The 12,127-nt window shown below is 39.4% G+C and overlaps 1 protein-coding gene across 1 annotated transcript in view; it reads right to left on the reverse strand.

Moving 5' to 3' along the window:
* The window catches only part of cdk6 (cyclin-dependent kinase 6), a 40,573-nt gene that overhangs the window by 11,115 nt on the left and 17,331 nt on the right, over positions 1-12,127 (reverse strand). The gene's annotated exons all lie outside the window — the stretch shown is intronic.

The raw sequence follows: 12,127 nt of genomic DNA on the forward strand, positions 1-12,127 counted from the left end.
ATCATAATGCATTTCTCTCCATGGCTCTTCAAATAATCAAAGGCTCTCAGTTTACAAATTAATCAATTAGCATTTTCCTTTAACTCTTGCAGGAGGGGGCTCAAATGCACATGACTTCAGTCTACAGCACAGTTCTGACACCGTGCAAACTAAAAAGGTAGAGCTGATATGAGCATACATACAGCCTTCTAGGAAGAACCACAGACCTACAGCTCTGAACATATCCGCCTTACAGTTATTCGAAAACCTGGCCACAACTGCACATTAAGACACGCATGCAGACTGGCAGATACAAGACGGATGCATTAAGTTTTATTTCAATTCAAAATGACACCTCAACTGCTTCCTCTGTAGCTCACTTCTTTTTTTTTTTTTTTTTTAACCCTGCCTTTCAACTGTCCTACACCATTGATTTCACTTAAATAAGTCAGTTTGGTTCTGCTGCTGACAATATCATGAAAAAGGTTAAGAAACAGATGGTCAGCTGCAGTTTGCAATTTGTCCAAGAAAATGCAGCCGAATGAGAAATATTTTTTCAATCTACACTTTAGTTAACATGCATAAAAAAAAAAAGATTTTTTCTAAAATTATTTATTTATACATACACATAACAGTGCATGTTTACCAGGACTTTAACACCAGCGAGGTGCCGGTTGTCAAGGTTGCAGCGTCAACTGTATAATACGACTGAATCAAGTTAATACCCCCCCTCCTGATCTTAATAGCATGGTAAATTGATGCCAACTTCTAAGAGGGCGCGCTCCATCATCAAATGCTGCTTGGTATGACTTCCACAACTGACCAGACTCCTTCGCTGATCCTCTGCAGCTCCATGCCATGGAAAGAGAACCTACCTAAGCTTCTAGGCGAGCTGGACCGACCCTCACCTGACCCAAGGACAGGCCGATGAGTAAAGTGACCCCAAAAAATTGGGGATCAATTAGTTGATGTGAGTACAATCCAAGTTAAACCTAATTTAAGATAATTCTACTGTTGCTCCCAGCCTAAATTTACCATCAAGATAAATTCCTAATGAGTCTCTAAATTACCTTCAGCATTTATTTACCCATCTCAATTTAAATTTATTAATTTCAGTTAGCTAACAACTTCCAAACTGCATGAGTTCTGCTGATTTGATGCTTTATTTTATATTTTCCTATTTTACAGTCTAATTCATGATAATCCGTATATTTTTAGTTAATAAAGCCCAGTTTTGCTATCAAGTTGATGTGATTCATTCACTCCTCACATTGTTTTCTGATAATCAACCAGCACACAGCCTTCATAGACTGATTCACACTACAAAACCTTGGTTGGTTGTTTTTTGGTCTTTCTGTTTCAGTCATCTTGGGTTTAACATCCACAGCAGCTCATTAAAATCTGTTAATTTGAGATTTTACCACAGAAATTAATGTTACTGAGCTCCAGAATGAACTTGGAGACAGAGCTCAGATTTAAACAAGTAGTTAAATGAATTAAATCTCCATTTCAGAGCAGTTAGGCTCTAATGAGCAAATGAAAAAACCCAAACCCTGTAGAAATGTTTAACAGATTTTCATTAAATGAAGAAAACGATTAAATGAGCTAGGCTCATGTTTCTACTGAAGGGCAGGAGGCAGCCAAGAAGACTGTAGCGTGGACTGTGCTGGTCTGGATTGGATTGATCTGATTGTAGAAAGTGAGAGTAACATGGAATGATTCTGTATTACAGCTGAAGCAGATTTCCTGATTTTACCGTATGCTCAGCACAGCAGTGTCAACACTCCACTGAGAACCAACTAGAAGCGGGTGAGTGAGACTCTTCAGCAATTAACCAAATCTATCCTGAATCTCAGAACTCAATGGAAACGCAACAAAAGGGCTAAAATACTCTTAAGCTCTAGGTCGTTAAGTTCTGGGTCAAGAAAGATGGCCACCAGCTTCAAGTCCTCCTATTACAAGTACCGGCCCTCTCTGTAAGCTTAGAACATGATTAATTTGAACTGAAGGTTCAATATCATCTGTTTGTTTCCTGAAGTAGACAACCTTTGATGAACTGGCATTATATGAATACAATTATAATGAATTGGTTTAAAATAGGTTATAATAAATTTACCTGTATTTGATTGGACTTTTATAGAACTTTATAGACTTTTTATAGAACAACCTGAGAGGGCTTGTTTTGAGTTGTTGCTATATAAATAGACCAAACTTAATTAAATTAACTACATTTAGTTGTGAGATTTTTCCAGTTTTTTTTTTTTAACTGCAATTTTTCCAGCATCAGTCCAGAATACTGGTATCAAAATCAAAAAGAGCTTATGTTGTTTACCTGTTGCACAGGTGGATAAGTTCCAAGCACAAAGTGTGCCCCAAAAACATCCCACACCAAACTTGAGATTCATGACATAAGAGCTCCGATTTTCATTTTCAGTCCAGTCGGCTCTGCTTTCCACTCAGCAATCCTTTTTACGCCCTTCTCTCTCCTCTCTTATTCCTTCATTATAAAACACTTAAATTTCTCTATTTCTCCCCATTAAAAATACAGCCAACACTTAATAGCTCGAGAGTCTATAATATGCATGAATTTTGATCATACTTTCGATTTAAAAAATGGAGTTTAGTTTGTTCTACTAAGTTATTACTCTTACATAAGACACATGCTCCGAGTCACAGCCTAAACAAAACTTAACCGTTTTCACAGGATGATTATAACATGCCTGCTTTAAAATCAAAAGGACGTTGCCCCGGTTGTAATACTCCCTTTTTGTGTCCTTTCCCCTCCTGCTCTTCTGACCACGTTTGCATTCCTACTTCCTTAGTCTCTCTTTCTCACCCTTCTCATTCTCTGTTCTGCTTCATTATCCACTCCTGTTCTCCCTCCTCTACATGGGCGGCAAGAAAAAGGATACAGATTCCAACGTACAGTACATTGGATGAGTCACAGATAGAGAAATTGAGTCAGCCTTAAAAAGTGCGTTACATTGTTTTGCTTTCAAGGTGGCTGCTTTGCATTTTCAATCTGCCTATGCTTCTATCTGACACTCTTCTTCCCTTTGGCATTGTAACAGAAAACCCAGAAGAAGTCAGATAAAGCTAAATGAGAAAAAAAAGTGAAGGAAACAGAGAAAGAGAATGTGTGAGGCTGACTCCAGATTAAAGGACAACATTCTGGGAATTCCTTTCTGCTGAGAGCATCCTCCCCCTCACCACCATCCTCCACAGTTCTCACTGTTGCTCTCTCTTTCCTTCTCCCCATGAGGGAGGAAATGGCTTCTCTTGCCCCAGAGGACCTCTAGACCTCCTAGGCCAGACCTCCAACCTCGTCCGCTTTGCAACATCCGGACCTGTGCTACCAGTGCACTGTGCATTTACAATGGACTTGTATGACAATAGGGCGCATGCATGTGAGCATGCATCGTGTTATGTGCATGGGTCTTGGACACCTGCTTTTGCCTAGATGAATGTGTTTCATAGCCAAGTGCTTTTGTCATCGGTATCTGCAAATGTATGCAACTTATCCGCAGCATGTGCCTGATGTTAAATAAGCCAGTTCATTGCGACTTGGACTTTAATTTGTTGTAAACAGACACCAGATCCGCCAGACTGCTTGGATTAGAGAATTTAATAGCATTTATTTACATTTGTTGTAATTATTAATTAAAATTTGTCAGAATCTTCATCTATGTTTAAAAGTACAAACCAGTAAAATGGTAAATGGTCTGGACTTATAGCGTATTTATTTATATATAGCGCTTTTATCCAAAGCGCTTTACATATACGTCACATTCACCCATTCACACACTGATGGTGGAAGCCATGCAAAGTGCTCAACCACGACCCCTCAGGAGCAAGAAGGGATTCGGTGTCTTGCTCAGGGACACCTCAACATGAGCTCTCCAGGCCGGGATCAAACCGGCAACCCTTGGGTTACAGGACAAGCACTCTACCCACTGAGCCATGCCGCCCCTAAAATCTGAGACAGAATAGTTTTAAGAAAATGTAAGGAAATTTATCAAGGCATCTTTTAGGAAACTGTCTGACACAGCAAAACAGTGACTAAACAGAATGATCTAATACAAACTTTGGAGTTCTCAGTTGATGGCTTATCACAGGAGATGTGGTGGAATATCTTTAGGATAGCCGTTCACGTTAGACATACTGACAATATGCTTGAGCTAAAGCAGCTCTTCGAAAATATAAAAACATGACCCAAAGCTCTTCCAAGACATTGTGCTGGTCCTGAACTTTTGTAAACATTAGATAAAGCCACTTTAGCCGCTTCCTCCTTTATGCTAAGGTAATGATACATTGTTCCCAGATATTTCCAATGCACACACTAAAAGAAATGACACACACACACACAAACCAACACAAAACAACTAATCCCCTTTATTTGTCCCCAATGGGGCAATTGTTAACAAGAAGTTAAAGAGACCTAAATTGTAATAAGCAACAATTGTCCTTCATTGTGGTGCTTATGGGAATCACATTTTCTGTCATCTCTTTCACTGTGACTCCCATGACACTTTCCCATCAATTTCGGGGGGGGGGGCTCAGCTAAACCTGTTGATTAGGGCCACAGCTTTGGAGGCGAAGGGTCTGATGGAGTTTGGCTAGAGGCCTATGTTTACATTCCCTTTCACTTAGGAAGCCAAGGATGAAAGAACAGCACTGCACACAGACACATACCAACTACACACAGATCCACATTCACAGATAAGTGCTTCAAATGCAAAAATGATTTCTGGTACTGAAAAAAGCGCGATGGGCAGTCAAAATGGAACAAAGTGCAGTTAATTCTCACTGCATTGGATCAGCTGTTCGATGCTTTGAAACTTAAGCTTGAGTTTGATTACATTCCTGAGAGCAATCCATCACAAATTAAAGTCTTCCTCTGCAAATCTCAGAGGGATACAGAGTATATAGGCCAGCCACATAAGGGTGAGGCAGGGCGGATGTCCTAATAATAAGCATAAAACTGCACGCAGAGTACAGTAGAGGCTGTGATGTTGTGTCTCCAGAGAGGCCCCTTTCGAAGCCCCAGCAGTCAGCCATGTTGTAAACACCATTATTTCAGTACTCTCTCACTTTCCCTCTTTCTCTCAATTCTTCTGCAAAAAGAAAGACAACTCAAAATTCACACAATGCCTTTTCTCTGTGCCAAGAAAAGACAGAAGGATTTAGGAGGGAGATGTGTGGGAAAAGTAGATTGAGACAAAGGCTGCGGGGGGGAGCAGCAGAACGACGGGGCTAGAAAGAAAAGTGCAAGAGCAGCGCACAGACTGTATACAGTAAAAGAGGAAAAAAAAGGGCACTGCAACTGTTGCCAAAGTATGCACAGCATACAGGAATGCAGCACGGGGCCCTCAGTGAACGAAACAAAGGCAGCACAGTCAGTGGCTCTCTCTCCCCAGTGCTACCACATCCGCACATCATTAGCTGGAAAATTCCTGATATATGCTGTAATTTTTTTTTCTTTTTTTTTTTTTTACTCTTATTCCTCTTTCTGTTGCTAGTACAGACCAGACTGTAATATCCAGGTGACCGAGTGTGCACATGGAAAGCTCACATTCCAATCAGTATTCCCTTTTCCCCACCTGGAGCACTGCCAAGACATTGCCAACAATTAATATAGTGGAACGAATTGTATAAAAGTATGTGTGTGTGCACGTGTGTGGGGTTGATGTGTTGCTCTTCTAGACACATTAACAGTCAACAAAAGAAAAACAACCTGCACTGCACATGTGAGGGGATGCATGAGTGAGTGAGTGTGTAGAAACCTTCATTTAAAACTGTGTATATGTGCAGCGTAGTCCTGATCATATATGTGTTTGAACTGTGAGCATGTTCGCTTATGTCAAGCTGGGGCCAGCCCCTTTGCTGCAGTCCAAGCATTGAGGATGACTTTTCCTTTTTTTTCCCCATGTGGAGCCGTTTGAGGAGATATCTAAACATTCCCAGAGTGTGCTGCACGTGCTCTCCTGCGTGCAGCGTGAGGGTAACCCCCCCCTTCACCCAGCCATTGCCTGCTTGCCTTTATTTCTGTCTGTCCAAAGTAGAAAGACATTGTCTGGAACAAAGTCACACATGACTGTCCACTTCAGCCTTGGTTGTCATCAACAATTTCCGTTCTATCTGTTTTTTTTTTTTTTGTGCTAACCTGCAAAATGTTTTTCTCAAAAAGATTTTCTGATGAATTTGTTGAGAAGGCTTTATGTTTTATAAGGGCCAAAAGAGGGGGGTGGGGGTTAAAAATGCATCCATGATATTTTTAATATCACTACCATGTCCTACCACAGGTGAGAAAATGCAATAGCATGAGGCTTCCTTTCTGGAGTTGCAGAGTCGGTCTGCTGTTTGAGTGCAGACAGGAAATCTGGTTTCAGTTTGTTTAATGTCGTGTGAGATAGGGGTGTCTTATTCTAGTAACAGCAGTGGGAGGGCTACGAGCATGGGGAACTAGGGGGAAATGTTGGGAAAATACCTTTGATCAGGTAACAGTTTCTTTCTTCTGCATAGTCACAGACAAAAGTTTACAGGAAACACTGACGGCAACAGTTTAGACCATCTACAAGAAACTACATAGCGCTTACAGTTCATTTGATAATACCAAAGTAAGCTTATTCCTACTCAAAACTTAAAAGGATTTGGCCTAAAGACTCATAAAGTTCCCTCGGGCTTTCCTGTCACTCAATAATAGACTTGACACAAGCTAAGAGAAGAAAGGAAAAACATTTTCACCACTAATAAGCTTATCTCATCTCCTGTAAACCAGGACAACACCTCAGTTTCTCTTCACTTTGAAACCAGAAAAAACACAAGAGTCTAGCATCAATGGCAAACAAAAGTCTGGTGGCATTCCCCTACAGTTTTCCAAATCCAATTTGACAGGCAACGACATGCGCATGACATGCATGGGAGTGTAAACTAATGAGTTTCATGAGACCATCCAGCCAGTCTTGTATTACAATAGTTGCCAATGTTGTGGCTGGTGTTAGAAAGACCTCCCATGGTCAGCCCAGAGGAGGTTATCTTTGGAAAACAACATCTTACCTGACTTCTAATCCTCTGTCATCTCCAGATCCAGGATTGTTTTCACAAAGATTCCTATCTTAACAGCCGACGTCCCCCTAAATAGAGCTGGGCTCTTTTGAGGTTTTCTCACAACTTTTATTTAAAAAAAAAGATTAAGAGATTCCCTTTGCTGACTGGTTGCTATTTGCTTTGCTATTAATGATAAATTACTAATGTTGGTATCAAACTTTCCACAGGCAGAAGGGTCCAAGAAGGCTTTTTAAATGTCAGAGTGTATGTCTGCTACACCTGAACAGCAAAAGCTCCTTGTAGATGCAGCTCTGCAGCACATGTATGAAAGTAGTCTTCCAGATGGACACAAGAAGTATAATGAACAGGTTTATTGCAGCTGTCTGTAAACATTCGAACTTTGTATAGTCTTTAGAACTGCTTCTAAAACCTCGGGGTTAAGTTTCGCCGGATTGTTGTAAAGGGGGAAAAAAAAACTTGTAAAAGTAATAAATTTGAGAGTGAGAAATGACATACATGGCTTGATCTGTATATATAAAATAACCTGGATAAAGATCTTATAAAGCAAAGACATGTATGCATGTCTTTGACAGCTGGGGTCTTGAAAAGCAACGTAATTATTCTAAGGTGTTCTAATATAAAAAGATTACGAACCACTGACCTACAGAAATGTGCTGGCCTTTATATTTATTAAACACATTATTCACTCATATACAGAACTTGAGAATTTATTGAAACAGTAGAGAAAGCGCATAAATACTGACAACTTCATTAAGCTGCCTTTTTTATATGAAAAACAGATTTCAAAGGCATTTCTGATGCCATCAAACCTTTGATGCTTATTACCCATCAGATATCAAATTATGCAAATGAACATTGCATATGAACCACAAAAAATATTCCAGCTCACAATTGGCTAGTGGAGTGGAAATCAGGACAGATAAGCCCGATAAGACATGTGGTTTGGCCACTTGGGAGGTTCTATTTGGTGAGGGGCGTCTATAGCTTAGGAAGCATAATAAATTGACGTATCTTTTTGACACTTCTATATAGACGTTTACTAGTGCTATAAGAGCTGAAAGAGGTGTCATATGAGTGTGGGTGTGATTGTGGCTTGAGTGGTCTACTATATGAATGCAGTCCATTACTCTCGTTTTCAAGGGAAAACAAACTTGGCTCTTTGTTCAAATGTGCCAACTTCATGCCAATGTTTGTAAGTTAAAGAGCTGTGTTTTTAATTATGTGTTAAGAAAACTTTGCCACACTGCAGACCCATGGGTTAAAATTTCTAATTCTAGTGAGATCAAAAGAAACACTTTTCCCTAAAATGCTTTGAAAGAAACAAGAGCTCAGTGGGTGAGAGAAAAAAAAAAAAAAAAAAAAAAAGGGAAAAACAATCGTCTGCACTTTTTTCTGGTATGTCAGATTAACCCATCAGCTTTTCCCATCTGCCCGTCACTCAAGGTAGCACAATGAGCCCGTAGCCAGACTGAGGTCAATAAAAACCATCAACAAAGCAACGGTCCCTTAGGGACTGCCTAATCTGGACCCCCATACCAACCCGATGGGTGGTCTCCCTCCCTCTTCCTCCCCCTCCACCCCTCTCAAAGACAGTGAAAAATGTGCAACATAATTGGTGAGTGATGCCGATGGAGCCATCAGTCACACACAGATGTGCATGCACCCAGACTGACCACAAACTTTTAATACAAACACTGACCGCACATTTTGTCAATGACATATCCGCAGCTCCGACATGTTGCTAGGCAAGAAAGCAAGTTCAGTACAAAAAGAGAAGTCTGAGCAAGCTTGTAGCTCATCAGCAGAAAGTTGAAGAGTGCTACTTTCAGTTAGCAGCACTGGGAAAAAAAAAAGTTGCGAGGGGGACTCTTTGATAGCTTTATGCAAATGCTCCCTTCAGCCATCGTGTCATTCTACAAGCACTAAATGAATCACTTTGAAAGTGAGAAAAATCACCCTGTTCGCTTAAGCAACAGCAGTTCTCCAAAGCCCATCTGCCTGCCAGTAACGGTGGCATTAGGTGACTAAACAAGTAACTGTTGGTCTGTTGGGCAAAGGGGAAGATCCTCTTAAACGCTGTGTATTTGTGTACAGTGCACTGCACACAGTGTATATTATGCTCTTTTATTAGCAAGCGGAAACAATGAATGGGTGAATAGAAATTGTGTGAGTGTGTGTGTTTGTCAGGCTGATAGGGGGATTCCAGACACAGGAACATTCATCTGGAACTGAAGATCCCGTGCTCACGTTGCAGAGCTTTGCTGTGACTCGCACACACACAGACACACACACACCCACGGTCCATCTCATTTTTGTGGCCCAAGACGTAAAACCGAGGAAGGAAATGAGTGTGTGAATGTGTATGCAAAACCCCATTCAATGTTCTGTGTTATGTTCGTGGGTAATTTAAGTGACTTATTTCACTTTAAACTAAAGGTGAATTTCCCATTAGGGACTCAACCCTCAACAGAAAGTGTCCCCGTCTAGTCAAAAAAGACGCAAAAAGACAACGAAACCTCCAGTGAAACTCCATATACCGAATATTGTGTAACACTATGCAAATTCTACAGTGAAGTATGTTTTCTCTGCACTTTAGATGTGAATTATTATCAATCAAGAAGAGAAATCATAGAAATTAACGGAGGAAATCCTTATCTTAATCACAAAAATGACTCCTGATAATATTACAGAGAAGTTAACGGATTGCTATCATTTGTCAAAATAAAAGCCAAAAAAAAAAAAAAAAAAAAAAAAAAAAACTACTAAAAAAGATATCTTTGAAACTCAAGTAGTTACAATCTGGCCAAACTGCTAGAACTGCTCTTTTACTGATGAATACATCTTTATGTAAATAAGTGTACAACGTTAAACGATCTTCAAGTGATATGTTGGTTAAATTGCAGTTGCCGTGATCGTCCTTGTCTGGGTAGCTGGGCGCCCTGGACTGCAGCCTTATAGTTGAACAACCAACAGAGATTTAATTAAGTCACATCTCTCTTGATGTCACTTTTAACTTGGAAATGTCACATCTCTGAGTTTCACAAACAAAAACATGCAGGTAGGGATCACTTTGATACATTTATATGGAGGATTCCTTAATAATTGCATCCTTAGAACTTCTTTTATAACTTACTTCCTTGTACAAACTGACTCAGTCAGACACGTTGCCAAGTTTGGGATATCTATCCAAGGTTTAACTAGCCTGTGAACTGTTATATTATTATTGTTATTATTGTTATATGAAAACCATGTGTGTAGAAGACAATAGGTAATCCAAACAGAGAATTACTCTAACTTGTTCATGCTGACTTTGAAAGATTTGTCGGCTAACTATAAAAACTCTTAATTAAATAACAACGTAGCCTGGATAAAGTTTCTGCATTTAACAGTCATGACTGCTTTGTATTTCATTTGATGCACAGAACATTTTAAACAGCCAGAGTTGCATCAAACTGATAAAGACTGAAACTTTCTTGCATGACTCATGTCGCTCATTCATTTCATACATTACACAAACATGCACCATCTGATCCAGGTTACTATGCTTTAGATCCATTTACAAATTCACATAGTCTCCTTTTTTAGTAATTTCTTTAGTCTGCTGGAAATAAATGACTGCAACTGGCCATGTGGTGGAAATTTCAGACATTTTGTACATGAATGTGCATAGTTGCTTAAGTTATGAAAGCAAAAAGTTTATTTCCCCATCCTGCTCAACAATTAGTGACTTCCTTTAATAGATCTTTTATGTCATAATACACATGTTGCTACAACATATTACATACATGTTTCTTTTTTTCCCCCCAGTTTTGTATACAGTACCAGTCAAAAGTTTGGTCCCATTCACATTTGATGGATAGCTGTGTCCAAAACTTTCACTAGTATTGTATATCTCAGCTTTAGTTGATATGCAGTGAAATAACATTGTCAAATATTCTGATACCCAGAGAAAAAGTAGAGTTGGCGCTCTTTCTCCAGGATTGTTTTCTTACCATGAACAGATGCTGCACAAGTGGGTGAACCTGACTTGAGTTATAGTGAGTTTTTCCAAATTGGCATAATATGAGGCACAAGCCTTTTCAAACCAAATCTGATTTCCAATTTTAATCTATTTTTTCCTTTTCCTTTTAAAAATATTAAACTTAATAAGAAATATTTATTTATATGAATGAATGACAGCAACAAAAAGTAAATATCATTACTTTTCCATTGTATAAATGGCTTCGTATCTTGCATAGAGACATGCAGCACAACTACATCCGTGATCTCTTTCCATCTGGATCCTCATCATACAGGATCCACTGTGGAAATAATTCCCCTGATGTAGGTCGTTTCTTAATGAGAGTTTGTGGGCTGAAGTTGTCTTCTGCATTTCAAAGAGAGCAACATTTCTCACTGTGGTTATATGCACAGCTAAACTGCAGGCATGAGTGACGGCTCACTTCACTGTACATGTGTTAGTGCTTTCAGACAAACACCGTTCTACTGCAGAGGGAGGGCTGAGTCTGCTGATAACCAATGAAAAATAATCCAGATTTTCATAAAAAATAAATAGTCAGAAATTGAAAATTCATTCAAGTGAAAAACAAAGATAGGTGTTTCACCAAAATCTGTGACCCATCAGAATCTGTGACTGCAGGGATCCCTCTGCACTTACGTCTTAAAAGACGAACAGTCTTGAAAATGCTTTTATTGAAGTCTGAGCTCATTATAATGCAGGTACAGTAAAGTAACGCATTCTAATAGCTATCAAAAATGTGTTTTTAATAAAAGTGTTCAAGACTTTGCTCGTATTCTAAGACGTACATGCAGAGAAATGTACTCTATCGCCCCCATGTAGTCACAGATTCTGATGGATCACAGATTTTGATGTAACACTTATCTTTGTAATTGAGTTTTGGTAAACTTGTAAAGGTGTTTCACTGGATGTAAATTTCTATTCAAGAAAATGTAAAAGTGTTTCACTCGATATATTGTTTTGCACTTCCCAGCCACCGTATTAATGACTTCCACATACTGCGATGAATAAGATAGGCTACTATACACAAAAAAGAGGGGGTTCTGAGCTGCTGTTGTCACC

This window comes from Melanotaenia boesemani, chromosome 17, assembly GCF_017639745.1.
Source record: "Melanotaenia boesemani isolate fMelBoe1 chromosome 17, fMelBoe1.pri, whole genome shotgun sequence".
Taxonomy (NCBI): domain Eukaryota; kingdom Metazoa; phylum Chordata; class Actinopteri; order Atheriniformes; family Melanotaeniidae; genus Melanotaenia; species Melanotaenia boesemani.